Source organism: Vidua macroura, chromosome 3 (assembly GCF_024509145.1).
Source record: "Vidua macroura isolate BioBank_ID:100142 chromosome 3, ASM2450914v1, whole genome shotgun sequence".
In the NCBI taxonomy this organism is placed as follows: domain Eukaryota; kingdom Metazoa; phylum Chordata; class Aves; order Passeriformes; family Viduidae; genus Vidua; species Vidua macroura.
The window spans coordinates 72,321,602-72,345,739 of NC_071573.1; positions in this window are offsets into that span (position 1 = coordinate 72,321,602).

Here is a 24,138-nt window from a genome sequence, read left to right on the forward strand (position 1 = left end):
TCCCAGAGTCCTCTTCTACTTAGGTGAAGTAGCAGGCATGAGCCATGATTTTACAAGGGTAACAAGGCCCTTATTTTATAAGGCTTTACCTATATGCAACAGGTTTAGCTCACTGTTAACTACAAATATGAGATAGCAGTCTGTATTTTTCAGGTACAGAACTTGTTTTCACTGGGAACTTGCCAGACAGTGTATTGACTAATACTGTTATTGACTGTCAAATGTAGTTCATAATGTGACTACATGGGACGTGCATATCTTCCTTTTCTTTTTTTCCACTGCAATCAGTGGAAAAAATAATTTTTTGTATTCATCAGATGATTTTTTCAATCCATTAAAAGTATGCATGAGAAAAAAAAAAAAAAAAAGGCACTAGAGGGGAGAATATCAGAGAACTTGGGAACACCAACAGGGAAACATCATCTCTTTTTTTTCCTATCACTGGTCTCCTTCAGAGAGCCATTGTGAAACTGGAGTCCCCCACAACATTCTGCATAACAATGTTGTGAAGCTGATTCCTCTATATTTGCTCAAATATTGAATTTGATCAATATTCTTATACCAAGAATAGCAGGCTCTTGTGCTCATTTCTACTTGTGAAAACAAGGGTGAGCCTTTGTTGACTTCATTTCCTTTGTGTAGCACTTCACAAATGAGATGTGCCACAAAGCTGTAGTGTTTCTAGAGTGGGTCTCTGCTCAAAGTCTGTCCTAACCCTTCTCTACATTCAAATTGACACTGTGGAAATTGTACATACTCTGTCTGGAAAGGTACTGTCTATCTATTCAAAGCCTCATTCACCCCTGTAACATGAGTGTGAGTGTCATAATACAGTGCTTGGGAAAGATAAAGAATTTCTTCCTTTTCTGATCAGTTATATATAATTTGGGTGACCAGACCCATCACTGTCCCTCAAGGGCCTGTTGTATGGCTTATGTTTTCATGTTTAACAGGAGTCACTGTTAAACATGTACTGTATTCCAGCAGGAACCATCATATGCTGCAGGATGTGTGATTTTCAAATGAGTGGAGGCTGAAATACTGAGTTGCTATTTCACTCAGAAGCATTTCTGTTTGGAAAGACTAAAGAAATTGTTTTTCATTGAAATCAATTTAGTGCCAAAAAGCCCAAAAAAGAGATTTCCCTGGATGCTTAAGTGGAATAGGTGTGCCATATTAAGTATGATTTAAATATATTTGTCTGGACGTATTGGAATACAGTACAGCAATATATCAATACAAAAGCAATAATGTAAAACTCCTGAGCAGAGTTATGGTTTCATATTTTAGTGCAGAGCTATTGTTTTGTTAGTGATTATTTTTATTATCAATATACTTACATGCTCTGCTTATGGACAGGGAAATGACTATGCAGGCATAAACAGAAGGATTCTTGTTCTCCAAAGACTTTATGGTGTAATTGTAAGTCAGCTCTGTGCACTCAGTATACTCAGCCAGGGAAGCTGAGAGACACCCCTGCCATATTGCTCCAGTGGAAAGGTGATCTCCTCTAGGAAAAATCCTGTTTTGATAAACTATATTTACACTATTTTATATACAGTACTGCTCCTTAGTAGCTGGATCTCATTTCTGTTTGCTTCTGAAGACTGCTGAGGTATGAAGGCAACCACTTAGGTGGGCTGGTCACAGGGAGTGCTGGGCAATTGTCAATTCAGGTGTTGGCAGGGCTGATTTAGGAAGTGGGAAGCTGGAGTGCCTCAGTGGAGGCTCACCAGCAATAATCAGTCTTTGATAGTGGTAGTCCTAGGTTAGTGGTCACTGCAGTGGTCACTGAACAAGATTTTGAAGACTCTTGTTCAAATAGTTATGTCATCACAAGAGAAAAATTTTATGCAGTCCAAAGGCAACTTATTCAGGTGTTTTGGTAAAGATTTAAATATATGTTTATGCTGGTAGCTTGAATAATTTACCTTTAGATTTTCCATAACTGAAAAGAACCAGAATTATCCATGACACTGGGTAAGTGTGAGTACTTTTGTGCTTGATGAGCAGAATGTGTGGGAGCGTAGACTTCAAACATTTTTCTTTGTTTTTATTTGCTCCAAAACACTGGAAAAGTGTGTGTTTAACTTTTAAAAATATTAATTTCCATCCATATTAGATAAAACATTCTTTCATGCAGCACTGAATGATAGTTTTTTTCCTTCAGGCTCTGTGATCCTAACAGCTCTTAATTTTTTTTTGTGCCTCAGTTAGCCCATCTTCTTAAGCTGATAAAATGTAGAGAGAAAAGTGGATAAAACAATACAATTTACTGTAGCTGGGAACCTCTCAGCTAGAGTACCAGTAGCTGGTCTCCAAAATGTGTTTTTTTCACTCAGCTTGATCAAGGTATAAATCAGAGAGGAGAATTCTTCCCACTGAAGATTTTAAAGACAGATAGAGATGCAGATGGGTTCAGGAAAACATGAGACTGAATCTAAATTTGAAATGAAATATAGATAAAAGTGTCTTGCCTCAGACAGTTTTAATATTAATACCAACATCTCTTGGATGAAAAAGACTAATATTTTGTGGTTGTGACATTTTCCACAGGCACAAAACAAGCAGGCTTCCTAGAGGTATTCCTGAACTTGATGGAAAAAAACAACCTATTTTGTAAATGGTGGTATGATTTTAGATTCAGTCCAGAATGATACATTAAGTTCCATTACCTACCTACATTTTGGGTTTTAAAAATAAAGAAGGAACAACTTTTAATGGATTTGAAAGTACATATACAGCACTCTAGTCTGCAATAATTGTTGAGTAAACTTACTTGTTTTTGTTGCTTATGTAAAAAATCTTCAGAATGAAACATTCTATACAGATGGAGACTATGAATTATCTCTTTGCCCTAGATAGCAAACACACAATTTCTAATGGAATTGGATAGCATTAATAATATATAAATTTTCCACCATCTGCTAAAAAAGTCTTGTGGCAAACTTTTTTAACAGAAAACAAGGTCTGATTGTTAAAACCTGACTGAAGATCAGATGTTCTGTGTGTTTGATCTTAAAATGAACAGTAGATGGCCTCAGAGAATGTTCCCCCAGTGACGGCTAGCTCCAGATAAAGACAGAGGGCACAGTCACAGAACGTACAGAATGGCCCAAAGACTGTGTGTGGAACAGTCAGATTTTCTTTTTTTTTTTTTTTTATTTTTTTAATACACTGTTAATTTAAAAAAAAATCATAAAATAGGACTGCTTGACTAAAATGCACTACCAAATTCCCAGATCTAGCAACATTTAAAACACAGCTGTACTGGATTACACTGCTGAGCCTAGTGTCTTCCATGAGAGAGAATCTTGTACAAGGGTAGAAAAGAGGTTTCTGAAGAGGGTGAGTGTTTATTGAAGTTTACCTTCATGAACCTTTTCAACTCCCATTGATTTGTTGTATCCACAGTCTTGTGGTAATATCATCTGATGAACCATTCTGCAAATCTGCCTTTGATGCTGGTTTTCATCACATTATAGCAATGAACTCATAGTTCAGGTACACACTTCACAGTAATTTTTAATCACTGTTTTATGAGAATCATGACATCATAAGCTGTGTGTCATATCTAAGTCATGATGACATAGAACCTGTGACTGTTTCTGATCCTGAAGTTTTGAGTAGCTTTCTTAGTGTTCCTCAATTGTTCAGTGGCTTTGTTCTTTCTTGTCACCTTCTCTGTGCTTTTCCAGTTCTGCTATCCCTTTTTTGAGATAATGTGATGAATAGGTTTGCACAATGCCACAATGGCATTGCTTCTTTGCTCTTGTTTAAGGTAGAAAACCACAAGTGTTGTATTGTCTGCTTCCTTAAAGCAGTGTAAGTGGTTAAACCTCACAGCACAGCCCTAGTAAGCTGAATTATGTTAAAGATAATTGCCCCAGATCTCCAATTCAGTATTTGGAGAGGCAGGTACCTTTTAATTTTGTTTCTAATGAAAATGTCTAAATTGTCTCACACTATTGTAATAATTTCAATGTTGGGCCACAGTATTTTGTTCCATGTAAAGAATCAGAAGTTGCTTTTTTTCCCCTCACCTACATTTATACATTTGTGTATGTTTATGTAAGTATATGAGAAAGGTTTTGTCTCCCTCACAAGTAAAAAATAGATGTAAATACTGCTTTAGAAAAATATAGAGCTCCAAATAAACTGGTTTTAAATATGTTAGTACATTTACAACATTTTCTTCATAAAATTCTACAGTTACAGAGTCTTGTGGCCTGTCATTAGCAATTTCTTTCAAACCTTGAGATGTTCAAAATGAGAACATACTCATCTCTACAATTTCAAACAAGTACCTTTCTTTGTAACACGACATTTATAAAATGCTGCAGTAGTCATTCTTACTGTTGGAATTTATAGACTTTTCTTGTCTGTAACTTCCTATATTTAATTACAGAGTTCACTAATATATAAACAAGTTAGAATTATTCAAATAGTTTTAAATTATAAATTAACTTCCTTCTTTAAAGGAAGAAAAGGTATGAAATCTGGTGGCCTTTTATCCTACTCTCTTTTCTTCCCCTCATATACATTTTTGTATGTACGTGTATACACTCACATGAGTTTCTTTATCTAGCTTCAGAGGCCAATAAATTCTCTCACCTAGAAATTTAGGTAAGAGAATTCTGGGGAATTAGTTACATCAGCTAGATAGAAGGAACATGTTTATAAATACCATGTCTCCTTTCTGTAGAGTAAAAAAAAATATATACATGCATGGCATTAACTCTGTGCACAGGAACAGTCTCCTAAGAATTCATTTTCATTTTTGAGGAGAACCATGGTACTTACATGCACTGACCATCAAATGAGTGCTGTCAGGGATCTGCAGGTTTGCTGAATCAGAGCAACACATTGCCTGTCTAATGCCTCCCTAGCTCCTCTGATGATGGATATCAACAACAAGGAAGCTGCCTGGTTGTGTTGCTAATTTGTTATTTTATTTATAGGTCTTTTGTGTGTGTGTCACTTTTATGTATGATGTATTTCCATTGTTGATGTATCTTCCTTCTGTTCTCAATGGTGTTCCTGTGTTCCCAGCAGAATCATGTGTTTGTGGCAATGAAAGAGAGAGAAGTGACGACGGTCCTCCTAGGACACAGCTCATAAATTATCCCTTACAACCAAAGCACCAGACAAAACAGTTTTTTCAAGTGGTCACAGATGAGCTATGTCCAAAGGAATTTGCTTTTTCAGATGCTTATTAATGCATCTGTTTACTGATCTAGGGCATGCAAACTGCAAAAAGGTCACCATTTGCAGGTGGAAATATATTTGCCAAAGCCCCTTGGAGACCAGCTTGACTCTGATCACAGTGGATGCTAGGTAAAACCCAAGGTCTTGACTAGATGGTTTCAGCTGTTTTTTCTGGTTTAAAATGTTACATTGAGTGCAAAATTTGTCTCTAGCACGGAGAAAGAACAAAATAAAAGATGAGAGAGAAATGGAGGCAGAAAGTAGAGCAATTAATATTACCAGCTGTGACTAAAGCTGCTACGAATATGGTGAGCTCCGAATATTTATTATATTTATTCCAAAAGATGTTTTAAATAACTGTAATTATATAATTAAATTACTTCCCGTATAAAATTTTATCACATAGAATTAAAGATGACTATATTCTGTACAGCAAAATGAAGGCAATACTAAGAGGGGAACAAAACTTGGGATAGTCTTTCTGCAAAAATTTTGAAGGATGAAAAAAATGAAAAAAAGCCCAAAAATAAAAAAATATACCAAAAAGTCTCTCTCCTGGAGGCTATTTTCTTTTGTACATGTAGGAAGAAAAAGCTGAAAGACCTGGAACTTGGAACTGGGACAATTTAGTCTCTTGTGCTGCTGAATTCCAAGACACTCCATTTCTGGGGATCTGAAAATATACCAGAGTCACCATATTAAGTAAGCAGCAGGAGATCAGAGTGTCTGACAGGACACTAGTTGGATTCTAATACATACCCTTTGCAGTTCTTATTATTCTTATGAATATATATATATCTAAACTTTCACTCCTCCTCCTTTTTATGAGGAGTTGGTACTTGCAAAGCTGGAAAGGAAAGTATGTGGATTTTTTTTATTTTTAAAGCTAAGAGCTAAGCATAAAGCATCTGCATTTGCCTAATGTCACTAAGCATACTTCACCAGCTAGGCTCTCCTTTCTTCATCCTTTTGCTATCACCTCTGGCATAGGCACTGAAATCTTTCTTCATTTTACAAATGTCTTGCTGAGGAAGAAGATCTGTCAGAGTCTGTGAACAATTATATTATATGCTTTTCATCACAACACCCTAATTTTGTAATTTATACATAGCAGTATTCTATAGAACTCATCACACTTGTTCTCATTGGATTTTTCAAAGTAAAAGCTGTGGGTATGTCTGCACAGAAAAAGTCACCAGTGAATAAATCTAGCACTCTGCACAGGGATGGCCACATGGCTTAATTTTCTGCCTTGCTGACTCTGTTTTTTGCACCATGTCAAGTTCCTGAGCAGTCTCACCAGCCCTCCTGGCACAGATGGATGAGTTCCTGCTGCCTACTAGGCTGAGCTGAGGAAGAACCAAGTCTGCAGATATACTGGTTTTTAGGACCCCTGTAAAAGACATTTTATTGTACTTATTCAAGGTATCATTGTACCAGATCCCATGTAACCTTATAACAGTTTGTAGTTTTGCAAGTGCAGGTTGTGAGCAAAGCTTGAGCATATTACGAAAGCTTTTTCTAGAAAATGAGTAGAATGGCCTTATATTGCATGAAAGGATATGAAACAAATCCAAACAAATAATATTTTGTATACTTTATTGGACTAAAGAAAAAAAAGCTGTTGGGTTTTTTTTTTAAGCAGCATCTTTTCTCACCTGAAATCAAATGTCAAGACTTTTAAGGTTGGTGATATGGCTGATTTGGTGTAGTTTCTACTATGGGTATTTGGTAAGAGGTAGGAAAATGAGACACTCCCCTAGGTCCATTTATGAGGAATTGATTGCACAAAGAGAGGTAGAGAGACTGCAGACTTTTACTGTGTCTTAATTCAGGTCTCCTGGGGACTGCACCTGGAGACAGTTTTGGCCCCAGCTGAGGACTGTTCTTGTGAATCCATTGTGAAAGTAATTGACGCAGGCAAATGTAGCATTCAGGCCTTGAGATGGTTTTGCTGTTTTCTTCAGACCACACAACACTGATTTTAAATCAATTTTTTTTTCAGCAAAAAGTAAGGAGGAAAGCTGAATTCCCCCTTTATTTGCAGATTAGCTCTCTCCTTGTTTTTAATATATGTATCAGTTACACAAAGCTTGGGCTGCCCTCTTTTAAAGGACTGAGTAGGCTTTCAGCCTGTCCTTTTTCTTGTCATTTACAGTGGGTTTTGGTACCTTTCTGATTTCTTTATTAACCTTTATTCACTGTGTTTTATTTGTCCTGATCAATGGTAAGTGCACAACTTTCTGTTCTGGACTCTATACACTGTAATACAGTTTTGTTCCCCTGATTGAGTTGTTCTATTACTGCTATTCCTGTTTTCACTCTTAAAGCTTGCCTTTCTTTAATTCATTTTAAACAAACATCTGAATAGCTTTAAAGGATAGAAGACACCAATACTGTCAAGATCCCATTGATCTTCCAACTGAAGCTGCTGGGAGACAAGCTGGCTACTTTCTCCCTGTGTTTCGGGTCTTAATTTTCTGATTATTTTGATAGTTGAGAAGTTTTAGTAGCAAGGTGAGGTGAACTCATCCTTGCCTTTTCATGCACACCTCCTTTTTGTGCTAGTCCCAGACAATATGGCACTGTCAGAAAGTATTAGATACAGCTTTTTATGTTGTTCAAAACAGTTTCTCAACTGGAAGCTGGAAATAGCACTTTGAAAGCCTGTGTCCTGGACTGAGTTTAGCATGTTTTGTTAACACTTATCTTCATTATGTTATTTCTGCCAAATGTGTTCTGCTTTTCAGACAGTTCCAGACAGCTCAGTTTTCCTGAAGGGGAAGATCTGTTGGGCATTAGCTGTGGAGATAAATAGATGGTCATTAAAAATGCAAAATGACAGAATTAGCATGTAATGAGTTATTTTTGTATACACAGAAATTCTGTGGTATAGGATTAGGTAAAGGTAGCTATGTTCTGCATTTTATACTTTTATATTCCAATTTTTGGTATGTTTTATATTTTAAACTTTGAAAAATGAGCCTTTTCTAGGATAAAGAATGGTGATGACCTGAGGGTGGGTCTGCACAGCAGGGAGAAGGAGCTGCAAAGGTCCCTGAGCAGATGGAGCTGTGCACCATTAAATCCTTAAAGCCCAGCAGTGTCTTCAGGGTTGGGTGTATGCTGTGCTCACTGGAGATCCTGCTTTTGGGGTCAGACAAGCGGAGCCATTTCAAATATCTATGTCCCTGATATGTGAGATTTAGCCCTAGCTTTTGCAATGATGTTTACTCAGCAGGTTCTTCCAGCTGGGCCAGAAAATGAGAACTTCACACACTCATTCATTGCAATAGCATGCTTATCTGATTAAGATGGCCTGTTGGCCTCCTTGCAAGAAATTAAATAAAACTTATCGTTGTCTGAAGCAGGATAGGACAGTAATCAAATAGCTCTATCAGTTTTGTCAGCTTTGGAATCCATAAGGAATTTCCCTTTGTCAATTTAATAGTGATGTTTTCCATTGTCACCTTGTAGCATGGTAAGAGCTATGTTGCAGGATCATTTGGCAATTTATCTAACCACACACATGGGGAACAGCAGTTTAAAGGACTGAGTCCAGGCTGTATTTATCTTATGCCTTATTAAGTGGTGATTCTCTTGGTCTCTTCTGTTCCTGTCTTCTGGGTCTTCTTACAGAACTTGAACAGTATGAATGGATCAAATAAATCTGAGTTCACCTCAAAATCTCAGTGGAGCATGAGCATTGTACTGAGTTCACTGTATAATACAACAGAAAAGGTCTTGAAGTCACAGTTTAAACTCATGCCTCTGCATGTCGGCCTAAATCATCTGACACAGTTGGCCTACTCTGGCATAAGGCCAACCCAGTGAATGTAAAGAACCCCTTAAGCCTAATAAATAATACATAAATGTAACAAAAACCTCCCAAAAAAACCCCAAACAAACACACACCCCACAAAAAAAAAAAAAACCACCTTAAAAAAAAACCCCCAAAAAACCAAAAAAACCCCACAACCAATCAAAACCCCCAACCCAAAATACTCTGGGACCTCAGTTATTTTACTTCAGTATTTTTCTAACACTAAGATGCTCTAATTTCCTACATTACATCATAAGCTGGAGGCACTAGAAAGCTCTTCTATCCACTGACATCTTCCCAGTACTTCAACTTTGAGGAATTTGAAGTATCAAAAGCTCTAAGATTTGCTTTAGAAATGCGGAGGCCTGCCTGAATGAAAGCTGTTGATTGCAGATTCAGAACTTCCAGCAGCTACGAAGATAATATAATTTCAGTGTATGTATTTCTTTTTTTTGCATAGAAAACAGAATTACAGTGAAGCCTGCAGGCTCTTGTATAGTGCAGATGGTATGATAAAATTTGAGATGCATGAAAAAAGGAAGAAGAATTTTCCATTTAAACTTATCAAAACAGTAAAATTATAATGGCATCAAGCTGTAAATATTATTGTAAATTGCAATATATTAATCTTTGAGTGTTTGTATATGTATATATCAATGCCTACATACTTTAACTCACTGATTTGTCTTTGTGTCTGTGTAACAGCTGTACCTCTTTATGCTGTGATGGTAATGTGACCACAGATACACAGTTTATATCCAGAGTTTCAGTCTGTAAAGTCAACTGGCATAATTTAAATTCACTATTTCTAAATTAAGGTTATAATGACCTTGCTGACATCGTAGCTTTAATATTCTTTGATCTAAGAGATACATTGCCAAACAAAGCATCTTTGAACTAGAGAGGGAATAAGAAAACCAGATAAACAGTCAGAGTGCCATATGACATTTTGGAAAGCAGTGTTGGAAGTCAATTTGGGTTTATACAAGTAACTAAACTCATCTTTGTGCTATGCAACAAGGAGCTGGCAGATCCTTTGGTGTATAGGTAGGGGTCCACAAATTGAGGCAGCAAAGTGATTTTAATTCTAACTGGCAGCAGTGGTGAGCCTGGTACAGAAATATCGTGTGCTACTCTGGTATAGACATTTTCTAAAAGGATGTTGGAATGGTGGTACAGACAAGAACTGTAAAATGCCCTTTGGAGACTGCACAATCTCTGAGAGATAATTTGATTATAGTGTTTAAGTATCTTCAAGGGAAAAATACAGAACACTGAACCAATGACTGGGAGCTGCAGACAGACAAGTTAAAATTAAAATGAGGTACAATATCCTTTAAAGTGAGATTGATTAACCATTGGAACAAAGGAAGTGCTTGAATTCTCATTGTATTGCATTCTTCAAATCATGGCTGAATGTCCTTTCTGAAAGTCAAACACAACTTACAGGACTCAGAGGGAAGTAACCAGCAGAATCTGAATGACTTGTTTCAAAGGGTCTGCAAGAACAACTGTGGAATTTGCTCTCTTCAACTCTTCAGTTTTCTAACATAAAGCCATGTATTCCACAACTTTTCTCAGACAAGTTTGTTTCGGGGTCACGTCTCTCAAAATTCCCCTCACATCGGACAGTGAATTCAGAAGCATTCAACTCATATGTTCTCCTCTGAAAATGAAATCACATTTCTCTCTGATTAGTATTGTTGATCTCAAAATACCCCTTCTACTGCTGAATGTTTCTTATATTGCCTCAAGGACGAGTATTAGTTATGATAAACATATATATGATATAAAGGCTTTCTGTGCTAAGTCTATCCCTCACAGACAGACTGAAAGATACAAGAGTCCATATACAAAAATAGGTTATTCGAAATCAGTGTATATCCAGCACAGTCTAACTCTAATGAAAATCTATTGGAATGTGGTGAAATCACGAAAGCTCTGACTCCATAAGTGAAATACTATAATTCTATGCTCAAAATTTACTTCTAGTATTTACAATTTATGTTGCACCTTATGACATTTAATTTTGGAAGTCCATTTTAGCCTTGGCCTACTATGTAAACACAGACAAAATTTTATGTATTAAAGTACTGCTCTATACAAAGCCTTGGTGCACCATCACATATAGGACTGAAACAGGCCCCTGATTTAATGGCAGAGAACAATTTACCATGCATTTGCTGATCTGTGTGAACAACCATCCTACTGAGTGCTAGTAACTTAGAATCCCAATTACCTGGCCTTTGCTGTGGGATAGGAGCACATACAGGAATAATTTCCATGGATCAGTTGATGCATGGTTGCTTTCTTCCCTGTGATATGTCTGCTCTTCCCTGTCTGTTTTAAATCTGTATTTTTCCTGCTGGCTCAACAACACCTGCAGGAGTTACTCAGCTCAGGAAATACCCATTTATGCATGTCAAGTGAAACAGTAAGAATGAAACAGCTGATCACAGTAAAAAATGCTATGCTTTTTGTTCTTACTTCCTACATAAGTAAGAGCTACTGTTATAAAGAAAATCTATTTGCTAGAAGTTAATGGCAGATATCGAACAGAGATCACATTTCATGACAGTACTTCCTTGTGTGGAGCTAGTTTTTTTATTTTTATTTGCAAAGGAAAATATTAAACATTCAGTTTTGGACTGTTTTTCCTTTAAAATATAAAAATATTTGGAAATTTTGCTGAATGCTTGATATAGACTGTCTTGGGAGAAAAGGAAGCAGCTGTAAAGGGTTGACAGGACTTGAATTCTTGAAAAATAATGATACATAGCCTATAGAGTTATGATTTAAAGTGCACATCACCTTGGAGTTGTCAGCAATGATAAACAAAATATTAGTAGCACTTATAGCCCTTGAAGAGACAATGGACAATGAGTGTTTATTTCTAGACAAATCTTCAACAAGACCAAGCACATGAAACACTTCCAGCATTTTTACCATCTAATTTCTGGTTAGACTCTGAGAAGTGAGTCAGATGCTGTAAATGCACCCAAAGAGCAATGGTCAATGGCTCAATGTCCAGATAGCAATCAGTGACAAACGGTGTCTCTAAGGGACCAGTATATTTAATATCTTCATCACTGACATAGAGAGTGGGATCAAGTGCACCCTCAGTAAGTTTGCAGATGACAGCAGGATGAGTGGTGCTGTTGACACAGCTGAGCGATGAGATGCAATCCAGAGGGACCTGGGCAAGCTGGAGAAGAGGTGTCATGTGATAAAAATGTGAGAGCTATATGGTGGGTACTGTTGCCTATTACCTGTTCCCAACAAACCTCTCCTGTAGAAAAGCAGGTTGGGTTAACATTCAGGCAACGCAGTCAGATCCACACACAACACTCACCACAGCTGGCTCAGCAAGAGAGGCTGAAGGATTCTTTTGCAAGATTTTATTTCTGCGAGATATATCACACATGGTGGCTGAAAGACACCCAGGCAAGAAAGAGAGGCAGCCACGCCACGCAGGCAGCTTAAGAAGGGGAAGGGGTGGGGGGCGGAGGTAAGGGCAGGGCAAAGGGGATTGGTCTCCAGGGGAGGGGGATGGCCACCTGGGGTACCAAACCAGTGAGGGAACAGGGAAAGGGAAAACCAAGGGAAGTTGTGAAATATTGGAATCAGTGAGAGAGAAGTCCATGTGGGAGTCTTGTCTTTTTCCATAGGAGGAACAAACTCCATGGTAGGTCTTTCCAGGGCAATGTGCTTGGGAATTGGCTAAGGGGAGAGAGTTCATGGGATGCTACAATGTGAACCTCATGAAATTCAACAAGGACAAGCACAAGATACTGCACCAGGTTTGGGCCAACCCCTGGTATAGAGGATAGGGATGAACAGATTGAGGGCAGCCCTGCTGGGAGTGATTCGGGGTGCTGGTGGGTGAGAGGCTGGACAGAAGTGCACTCACAGCTGAGAAATCTAAACTGGGCTCCATCCAAAGCAGTGTGGCCATCAGGTCAAGGGAGGGGATTCTGTCCTCTGCACTCTGTTCTTGTGCGGCTGGAACACTACATCAAGTTCTGGGATCACCAGCACAGAAAAGACATGGACCTGTTGGAGTGAGTTCAGAGGAGGGGCACCAAGATGATCAGAGGGATGGAGTGCTTCTTTTATGAGGAAAGGCTGAGATAATTTGGTTTGTTCAGTGTGAAAAGAGAAGATTTTGGGGTGAGCTTAATGGCATCTTTCAAGACCTAAAGGGAACCATGATGATAGACTTTTTAGTAGGGCCTGTTGTGATAGTGAAATGAACAGGGCTAATGCCTTTATTAATGTTCAGCTCTTTATTAAAAAGATCAGCTGGGCAGGGGGCTCGACGCAGAGCTCGCCCCCGCGGTCGTAGCTTTCCCAGGCAGCCAAAAGGAAGGCGGCGTGCAGAGTCGGTCACTGGAGTCCCAAGCAGCAGCTGTCCTTTCTCCCTTCCTTGTGGCACACCGGTGGCCCGCGGATGAGGAGGCGTGGTGTGCAGAGTCTGTTGCTGAAGTCCAGAACAACAGCTGTCCCCGCTCCTTCGGTGGTGGCAGCACCAGGGCTCTCTGTCTCTGTATTCCTGCTTCTCAGAGACTAATATAGTCTGTTCTTTCTTAGGTGATGGCAAGAGTTAAAAGTCAATCAGGGGATGTGTTTCCCTCTTCCTCAGCTAGGGCATTTGCCTAGACTCCTCTACTGTGTTCAGTTTTTGATTTATATTCTTTTTTTCCTCCTAAAAATACTCCCATGATCCTAAGGGGTTTTTATTTGCATGTTAGTCCTAGAGTGGCAGCGTGGAGGGGTGGGGGGCCGGTTATCTCCAGGTAGTTTAGAGAAAACAAACAGAGCAATTAGCTAATTAGCATTTCAATATCGGTACTTAGCTAGAGTTAGTAGTTTTCTTTTAGTGTTGCCATGGGAACTAGGAAAGCCCTGCCTGCGTCTCTGGGGAACACCTGGAAACTGTTCATAACAATAGGACAAGGGCTAATGGTTTTAAACTAAAAGAGGATAAATTAGGATTAGATATAAGGAAGAATTTTTTTTTTTTGTGATGAGCATGGAACACAGGCACAGGTTGCCCAGAGAAGTGGTAGATGTCCCATCCCTGAAAACCTTCAAGGTCAGGTTGGATGGGGCTCTAATCAGCCTGATCTGCTTGAATATGTCTCTTCCCATATAGATGGACTAGATCACCTTTAAATGTCCCTTCCCACCCAAAGTATTCTCTGATTCTGAGACTGCACAATTCTATGATGATCTTTCTACTCCATACCTCCTGTAGAGTACAAGGAAAAAGCAGAAACAAAAAACCTTTTCAAGTTAGAGTGGATTGTATTATTTTTTAAAACTGATGATATTCCAGTTTCATCTTTTTTTATATGTAATGTCTAAAATATTCTTTTATGGATGACTTTTGTTCTATTTATCATCGAAAAGGTTCTCTTTATCCTCACAAAGTTATTTTCAAATTCAGGTCTATTGCTAATGTCTTATTTAAGGCATTGTACTGCTATTTTATTATTTGGAACGTACTTCCTAAAAATTCTTTTGAAATAACATTGAACTATTTATATCAAGTGCTTTTGTAGTTGCATTTTCAAAATACTGAGATCTAGAAATTAACTTTACCGCCCCATTTAGCATGAATAAGAGGCATAAATAGCTGGCTTCATAGTTTGCTGTTTGTAAATGGATGGATACTTCCCTAAACCCTTTCAAGGAAGAGCCCCAGCAAATAGTGATGAAGGATTGGATCTTACACTGGAGTATATAAATAAAAGATAGGAGGAAATTCAGTTATAGTAGTGGGAAAATGGAGTTAGCATTATTTATGGGATAATGCACCTCTTCCTTTCCTGAATTCACATTCTGTTACCTTTTGTTACACAAGTAAAATGATTCAGTGAGGTCAATGCACTCTGGCCCAGAAGGCAAAAATGATTTGCTGAACTGAATGAGGCTGGGTCTTTTGGTTTCCATTTCACTTCTTGTAGGGGCTTTTCTTATTGTAATGTCTATTTTCTTGGAAGCCCACACTGAATAAAATTTTATTAATAAATTTAAATGGACTTAGCTGCATAATACAGGGTCAACCTACCCCTCTCAAACTCACAAATCATGAAAGTTGATCCATTTCATTTGAAACATTCCATAAGGTTTAAAGACATTTTCCAAATGAGAAGAAACTGGAAAGTTCTTTAAAATCCTAAACTGAAATTAGTATTAAAGAATAAGTGTGTTCAGTTCTTCAATATTCTTGAGGCACTACTGTCATTTAATGGTCAATACCAGGTCTGTTCTGCTAATAATTTTTATGCCAATTATCATCCCGAGACTTATCTGGTCTATTACCCTCTCTCTAAAATAAAGATGAGTTTCACTGGCTTGTGTCAGATATGGTCCCAGGGAAGGGAATAGCTGAAGGCAATTTATCCCAGAACAACTTCCATCTGCTTGCTTTGAACACTCAGGGACTTTCAGTTTCATGATTCTCTTGATCAGGGACTGTTAACTCCATTGAAGTACTGTGATTTCCACAAATGGATGCCAAAATGAGAAGATCAAGCTAATTTTCTTTTATGATCCAAGCATGGATTTGAGTTTAGGTCTTGAGTAATATGAGGATGTAAGGCTAATACTCTTTTTCATTCTATTGTTCAAATGCTTTTTGTTTCCGCTTAGCTACCCTGTGCCTTACTCAATAGATTTATGTTACAGATTTAGGTCACTTCCAGGGTTTTACATCTGGAAATAAAATTTTGCTATAAAGTAGTAGCAGTCATGGGAAAGCCTATTTTAATGTCACAACATAAAAGCTGCATATATTATTTTAGTTCAGAGATAAAGTGAGGGCTGGTGCTGTGAATGTATGATACAGTAAAAGAGCAGATGAAGTTATGTTTTTTTCTGCTCTCATACAAAACAACAAAATAGACAACTGAGCTGAGGATTTTCATTTCAATTTCCAGGAAGCTTTTCCATTTCAATATATGTGGAAATCTGGAGAATTCTTTACCTCTGCCTGACTGTGGTTTGACCTAAATAGTCAAGGGCACAGTAAGAATTGAGAGAATGGAGTATTAATTTATTTATTCATTCATTCCTGTAAAACTTCCATTAAAATAATGTGCAGATACCACTGAGGGATATGCTCAATACCTTTCTATTTATTATGAAGTTTTTTTTGTATTACATATACCTGTTCATGATATTCAGGTTACTGTGAAGAGGGATTTGCTTTAACAAATGAAAAGCTGAATCTTCAAGATACTACACTGGAAAGAGAAAGATTATTTGTGAGGTTTGTTATTTTGTCTAAAAAATGTAGTATTCATATCAGTGATTTACTGATAATGGCTTAATTGCATATCCTGAGCAATACTTATTTTGTACCTTCAAGTCATTAGACTGACCATAAGTAGCATCTTAAAAAATATGTTTTGCAAAGGCTTTTGTAGATAAACATGAAATAGTATCATGTTAAAGAAGAATCCCTGAGACTAGTGATGTGGAATATATATTCTGTGTTCCTCAACTGATGTGCTTACAGAAGTGATTTTCTTCAAAGGTTTTATCACAGCCATAGCCATAAGCATGTACATTCAATTCACAGCTGCTTGTTGTGATCTAAGAATTGAATTTATATTGTTGAGTGAAATGTATGAGATTACTTCCCTAGTTTTATGGTTTGCTTTGATCCCACATTTAAAGAAAAGAAAACAAAACCGTTCTCTCTGCAACTAACCCCACATTTTAGTAGTAACAGTGATTAAAAAAACCCCTGAAGATACTTAGTTTCATCCAGCCACACTTTTAGATGTTACCTTAAACTCCAAAATTGCCCTGAAATGATCTGTTTTCTGCTTCACACCTCACAGAGGACATAAAGAAAAAGAGAAGACCTGCTCTAGCTCCTAAATAAGGGCCTCTGGATTTGTATTGTGACAGCTAAGATGATAATGGCAAGGAAAGATCATCATACAGAATCATAAATAGATCTGTCATTTTAAAATAAGGTAAGGTGTTATGTGCTGGTACAATGATGCAATTCAATAATTAAAATGATTATACAACAGGTGGCATTCAACAGCACATAAAATCCTGTGCATCAATCATTCAGGAAAGGCAATCAAAGTAGTTAGTGCAAATGTAAGACAGAATATTAAAGTCTTAAAGCTGTGTTATAAAGGCTCGATCTATCTCAGGTTTCTCCTCTGTAAGAAAATTCAAAAAGGAGTTGAAAGAGGATGTAAGGAAGATTCACTGGAACTCTGGGACTCTAGAGAAAACAGTGGTCCTAAGTACTTGGTGAACTGTGCTTGCCACAGTGATATTTTACAGATTTTTTCAAATAGCAACATAGAAGTTTGAAGTCTAAACATGAAGTCCCTAATTTATATTAAAAAAGTATTTTTGTCTATTTAATTGACCCTAATCATAGCAATTAGATTCTCTTTGGTATTTGAAATAAGCCAAAACTGCAATTCTATTTGTGATGATAGCCCACAGAAAGAACAAGGCTCACTGACACTAATAAACATTCCTGAAATGCAAGAATAATAGACACATTTAAAAAGTTGCTAGTGCTCATGTAATTCTTTTTTTCTAGACTTAAAATTCCCTCACTCTCCCCAGTTTACCCCCCTACTTTTAACAGTCAGTCAAGGAGTGTTTCATAAAATAATTATTTCTAAGTATAATAAGTGCAAAATGTCTGGCATGGTAACAATCAGATTGTTGCAAAGAATGTTAATAGCTGCCATTTCAATAACCTTCCACCACATATAACAGAGATAATGTTCAGAACTACAATACTGGTAGTGTCTGAAAATGGTACGGTTTACCACCATGGAAGGTGGTAGAAGCCATCTTTTTTTGATGAGTAGTCCTGGTCTGTAATGTTTGCCCTAGTGATCAGATCATCCCTTGTACAGGTCTGCAGGGGCCAAGCTCAAATTATGTGTCTGTGCGTCTGTACAAGAGGGAACAGGGCGAGGGCCAGCAGATCTCAGTTTCAGGAGTATTCCCCTTTAGTTGTTCTATCCTACAAAATCCATCCAGTTAACTGTAATGAGTATGCTTTCGCTGACACAGAGAGAACTTTGTTTTGTGTTTCTTCTTCTGTTATTCTGCCCTTAATGTATATTTTCTTTTCTGACAATATATGTTATGGGACTACCATTCAGTAATGGGGTTGGCTGAGATAATTTTCATCAGGGTTTGCCTGAGATAATTTGTTTTGCAGTAGCTGGTATGGATTTATGGTTTGCATTTGTGCTGGAAAAAGTATTGATAACTCATGAATTTTTTTGTTACTACAAAGCAGTGCTTGCATAGAGTTAAGCCCTTTTCTGTTTCTCACACCCCATCCCACTGCTGCAGAAGGATTTGGGAGGGGACACAGCCAGGACCGCTGACCTCAACTGACCAGAGGGATATCCCACACCATATGACATCAGCAGGTAAAGTGAGTGAGCCGAGTGAGCGTGGGGCTGAGCTGCCCACCGAGGCCAAACCCACACCACCTTACCTTGGGAAAACACGCACGCAGCTGTTTCTGTTTCGTGTATTCTGGCTTTTGCTATGCTGCGGCTTTGCAGCGCGCTTGCTTTGCGTGCAGTGCAGATGTGGCCAGTGGTGCTGAGGGAGTGGCTCTTCACACCGCACTGCCTCCCGTCTGTCGGCGAGCCAGCGCTGCGCCTGGCTGGCTCAGGCTGTCAGCTTCACGCCACCGCAGCCAGCAGCCAGCCCATGACCTCCGCTTCTCTGCTAATACCTCTTGACATCTTCCAGACTTGCAGGCTTGCCTTAAAGAAAAGCAAACAAATAAGGAATAAATAAATAAATAAGGATAATTTGATGTGTTAAAGTGCGTTGCTAAGAACAAAAAAACAAATAAATGGTTGACCCTGTAAGTTATGGATTATTTATTTTATTTATCCATTCAAACAGGAGAAATTAGCATAGGATATGCTTTTCTGTATATAAATTATTCTTCTTAATAAATATTCTGGGAATAGCTTTATACATTTTGGAAGCTTGAAGTCCCCTGGTTATAAATCATCTATGTTCCATATGGCACAGGCATGTTTTAAACAGCATACCCACTGGAAAAATCTGTATATTGTTTTTCCGAATGCTTTTCCCTTGCCCCCTAAATTTATAAATCATACTGTCACCTTCCTAAGTGGTTTGTGGTTTATTCTCTAAATTTTTGTCTGTCTGCAGAGAGGGGAAAAAAACAAGAGGTACCAGGTCTTTTCTTGTAATTTTAGTATTTTAGCTTATAGAAGTGATGAAAGGCTCAGACTGTATTAAGTATTCAGCTCACTTTTCAGATCCCCTGCATTGCTATTGAATACCTTCCCTTAAAACAAGTGCAAAGAGTATTTGATTGCCTACCTAAAAATAGTGCCTTTTAATGGAAAGTAGGAGATGCTGAACCTGCAATGGAGAGTGTAGGGAGCAGCCAGGGCTGTGCTGGCCTGCATGCAGCCACAGAGGATGCTTTCAATAGAAACCTGGGTGATTTGGTCTGATCCGAAATGATTAGGCACTTATGACAGTCACAGCCCCTGCCAGCAAGTGACCTTCAGGATGCTCTATAGTAAGAAACCTTTCAATACTACTTCTGGAAAAAGGAAAAGATTCATTGATTATTATTTTTTTTCAGCATCTTACTTTTAATAAAATGTTTAGACTGCAGATTAATGCTTGGCACAATTAATTTCCCTTGGAAAAGATACACATCTTGAAAAGGTTGACATATGCTTTGTTGAAATACCATGCAGCTGTTATGGCATTACTTGTACAGAGTGCATTGCTCTATCACACATTTTCTCCAGCTTCTCTAGCTGCGTTAGAACCCTCTGCTTTCTGGTGCATGGGTTACAGAAGCTCTCAATTTAGAATTTTGCTCCTATTTTCATGTATAACGTACCTTATTTCTGGAAATTACCCACGGTCTCATCCTAATGATTTTATTACCTCTTGTTTTATGATTTTGAATCATATAGAAGAATATGATATATATATGCTGTTTTGGTGATAAATAGTAAGAACACAAACAAAATATATCCTATTACAGTAGTCAGAGATCACTCAGGCAGGGGGATTGTCAGCTTCATACAAGTCCTAAACATTGGAGAACTCTATAGTAAATGCAACCATCAAAATCATACAGACACCCAGCTTCAGATTACTTTTCTGAGCACCCCTTAGAATGATGACAGGTGCTTTTCATCTTTCCCCTGTTGATTTCCTTCTCTGAGCTTGTGAATTTGAACCCACTTACTTCCTAGGAACTTCACAACATCAGTAGCAAAATACTATTTGTGTGAATAAAGCCTTCCTAAAGACGACGGTGCAACCGCTGCTACTGCACAAACGGATAAGAGCGTTGTAATGCAGCCTAAAGCTGAAAAAGGAAACCGTAGGTGAAATTCATAAAAGCCTGTGACCGGAAGCAATGTGGGGAGTAAGCTGCCAATTAATTCCATGAATTAAAAACAAACAAACAAATAAATAAATGCTCTTTTCCCTGACTCCAACTCCTGAGCCAAGATGTAGAATCTCTTACTGTTCACAACTATCATGAACAAGTATTTCTTTAGGAAAACAAACCCTCCCCATCCCCAGGTGCCAAATGATAGACATTTGAGCTAGTTGAAAAATTCCTCACAAATCCATAAGAAAGTCAGAACAAAGACCATGACGTGGTTCCTACTTCACAGGAAGTGGTTTGACAACACCCGTTGATGGGAAGTAGAGAATAAATATTTTTTGCCTTTGTTTGAAGCCTTTGCTTTTGCTTTATTAAACTGCCTTTGTCTTGGCACATGAAGTTTTTCTCAATTTTATTTTGTCCCCTGCCCTGTCCTGCTGAGGAGGGGAGTGATAGAGTTGCTTGGTGGGCACCTGGTGCTCAGCCAAGATCAAACTACCACAGTGTACTAAGAAAAGAAACCCATAGACTAATCGAGTGGAAATAAAAGATTTCATAGCCTGCCAAAAGATGAATAAGGCTAGAAAGGAAAAATACTTTGGTCTTAGAAACAGAAATAAATCTGTAATGAAATAAAACATATGAAAAGGTGTACACTTCATAGGAAATAGAGCAACAAATCTAAAGGTTCATATGCTCTAAAAGATATACAAATCATTATGTTAGCAATTATAAGAGGAACTGAAAACAAAAATCTCTTTTTTCTGGGTTGCTAACAGTCATTTTGAGACTGTCACTATGCACTTTAGTATATACAGTCTCCTGTTAATAGTGTCTATGTGAAAGAATATATAGTAGGAAAGAAAAAAAAGGAAGAAAATGAAAAATAGTAGGTCCTGAAGCTATTGTGTGTTTCCAAATCTTAATTTTTGTGGATTTCAGAATTTTGGTCAGATATGTATCTAGAAATTACCTTCTGCCTGAAAGGAATGAGAGGAAAAACACTGACCCAAGAATTATGTAGGGTGCAATTAACCACCCGAACAGAGAAGCAACATATGACATTTAATACCCATCTTGTATTTCTGCTACAGTGGGCTGTCCCTAAGCCAACAGGGATGGATCAACCCTGTCTGCTTCCCCAAAACATTCTCTCTGCAGGCAAATGCACAGGTTACAAAGGCTCTGATGGTGTCTGGTTCTTGTGCATAATTCTATTGCTTTATTATTACAGAGGATTATCTCAGTGAAAAGTCAAAGCTAAAATATTGATCTCCTCAGATTCAGTGACCTGTCACTGGTAATCTTTGAATGTTTCTAATCAAGCCAACACCAGCAGCGTGAAGCAGGTCTATAGTGTTACTGGAGGTCTGTTGCACTCTCTGTCTCAATATTTTGCACTCACAGCTTCCACTGACTGTAACTAGTGAAGGCACACCTGTGGCTCAGCAGCCCAGTGCTCAAACTATTCTGTTTGCACTCTTGATCTCAGCAAGCTCCAGACACCACCTGTGGCTTTACTTCCTAAAAATGGATCTGTTTACTCTGGATGTTACTTGGATTCTTGACATTATAGCAGCTCTCTCCTAGCTCCTCATAGAGCTCAGCAGTAACTGGATGTCCAATTAGTTATCGCCTTGTTGGATACATGCTTTGAAGAAGGCAAGCAGCGATTGTTAAGGGATGTACTGACTCCATTTTGTGATTCAGATTCCCTTGCATCTGAGCTAAAATAGTGTTTGTTGAAAGGTGCTTGATTATTTGCTCTACAAAAGACCAGCAAGTTAAGGTGACTTGAAATAAAAGTTGTCCAGTATGCTTGAATAGAGTGAAAACAAGTAGGGAAATAATCATGCTGTGTAGTTACTGTACAAGCAAATTAGGAAGAGTTTGTCTTCTTTCATCTAGGACTTCAAATACACTTTCAAGAAAGAATTTGCATAATATTATATGCAATGACTAAGCTTTCCACAATGGGAATGTCTGTACTCATGTTGATTTTAGCAATATTCCCTCACTTTTTTTATGGTGGATAATTGAATTTGTTGTGGTTAGGTTAGGGTAGAGTTAGGTCAACGTAAGAAAGAAGATGATTATCTTGCTGGTATAGCAAGAGCTATACATAGTATAAATATACATAGAGTTCTGTATGTATCTTTTATTGGAAGATCTCATGGTCTGTTTGGGATTTACTAACCTTTATTACAATCAGATCTTTATTTTGCTTAAAATGGCACAGTAATATTATGGCCTGCTCAGTTATAGCTAATGTCTGCATTGGTTATCTAGAGCAGGAAGACTCCACAATTGTTATCCTATTTCCTTCTCTGAAATATGTTGTATATATTATATACAATTATTTAAACTAATCTAGTACAAATTGAGATTAGTTGACATTGATTAACAAATAACAACAGAAATCACACTTATGGTATGCCCTTGTGTTTGTGGGATACAGCCTTTCTTCTGAATCAGAAACAGGTTCTTATTATTTAACAGTTTCTCTCATGGATAGAAAATTGCGCACTGCAGAACACCATCACAGCTGTGAGTCTATCTGCAGTTGGATAGAAGTCTGCTCTGCCAGATAAATGTCAAGGCCTGAATAGCCCTTTTGTGTCAAAAACCCTTCTGGGTGGAATATGGAACAGGTTTTGAAGAGGAAAGGAAAGTATTTCAGGCCAGATGGTTAATCTGATGGAGTTGTATTCTGACAGAAGGAAAGAGTAGTATTGTGTAGTTTAGCAGTTATGTCAGGGAGAGAAGAAAGCCCTTCTGCTAAGTTAATGGAGATCCGTGATTGTGCTGGACTCTAGGGTAAGATGACAGTTCCTAATAATACATAATGGGAAATAGCTAATATAGTATGATAAAGTTTTCATGCTGTTTTACTGTTTCAGCATTTTCTCAATGGCAATGGCTGAGAACCATTTTCTGGCAAACAATTCCTTATTATTGAAGTGTGTATTTCTACCTCCATATGTGTGATCAGGGTTTGGTTGTCTTAATCTGTTCTCATCATTTTTATGAAGTGTGTCTCATTCATATGAAATTCTGGAGAGGGATTTCCACTAGATTGTAGAGCTAGAAAGGATTTATTCATTCTATGGAAAAGATTGTAACTCAGGCTACTGCTCCTATTATAGGGTGTCTAACTTGTCATCAAACGCAACAATTTATAATGCTCAATTGGGGATCAACAACTTATTAAAGAAGAGCAAAAGCCTGGTAAAAAGGCTGGTTTAGGATTTTAGCTAAAGGGCTAAGAAAGCCACAGCATCTTGGGCGAGGAGGCAGTGAAAGGCAGCAACATGCTGAGATCCTCATTTCCCGCTATCTGGGCCTTTCAGAAAGGCTGATGCACTTGCTGATAAGACACCTGTGGTTTCTGAGAGGCAGTGTCTTTTGGTCCTCACTGATATTATTCTTTAACCTCTTTATGTGCAAGTTAAGTAAGAAAAATGTAGACTGGCATGCTGCCTCAAAAGATTGCCAAATTTCTTATCAAAGAGTGGTCCTTGAGAAAGTAGGCCCTAGTTTATATTTTGGCATTTTATTAGTACAGAAAATAAATGTAAATCTGAAAATAAAATGCATGAATAACAGGTTTCATTACAGCATCATAAAAGAATCTTGATGAGAGAGCTCAGTGAATTGTGTTTGGAATATGTCTGTGGTGAGAACCTAG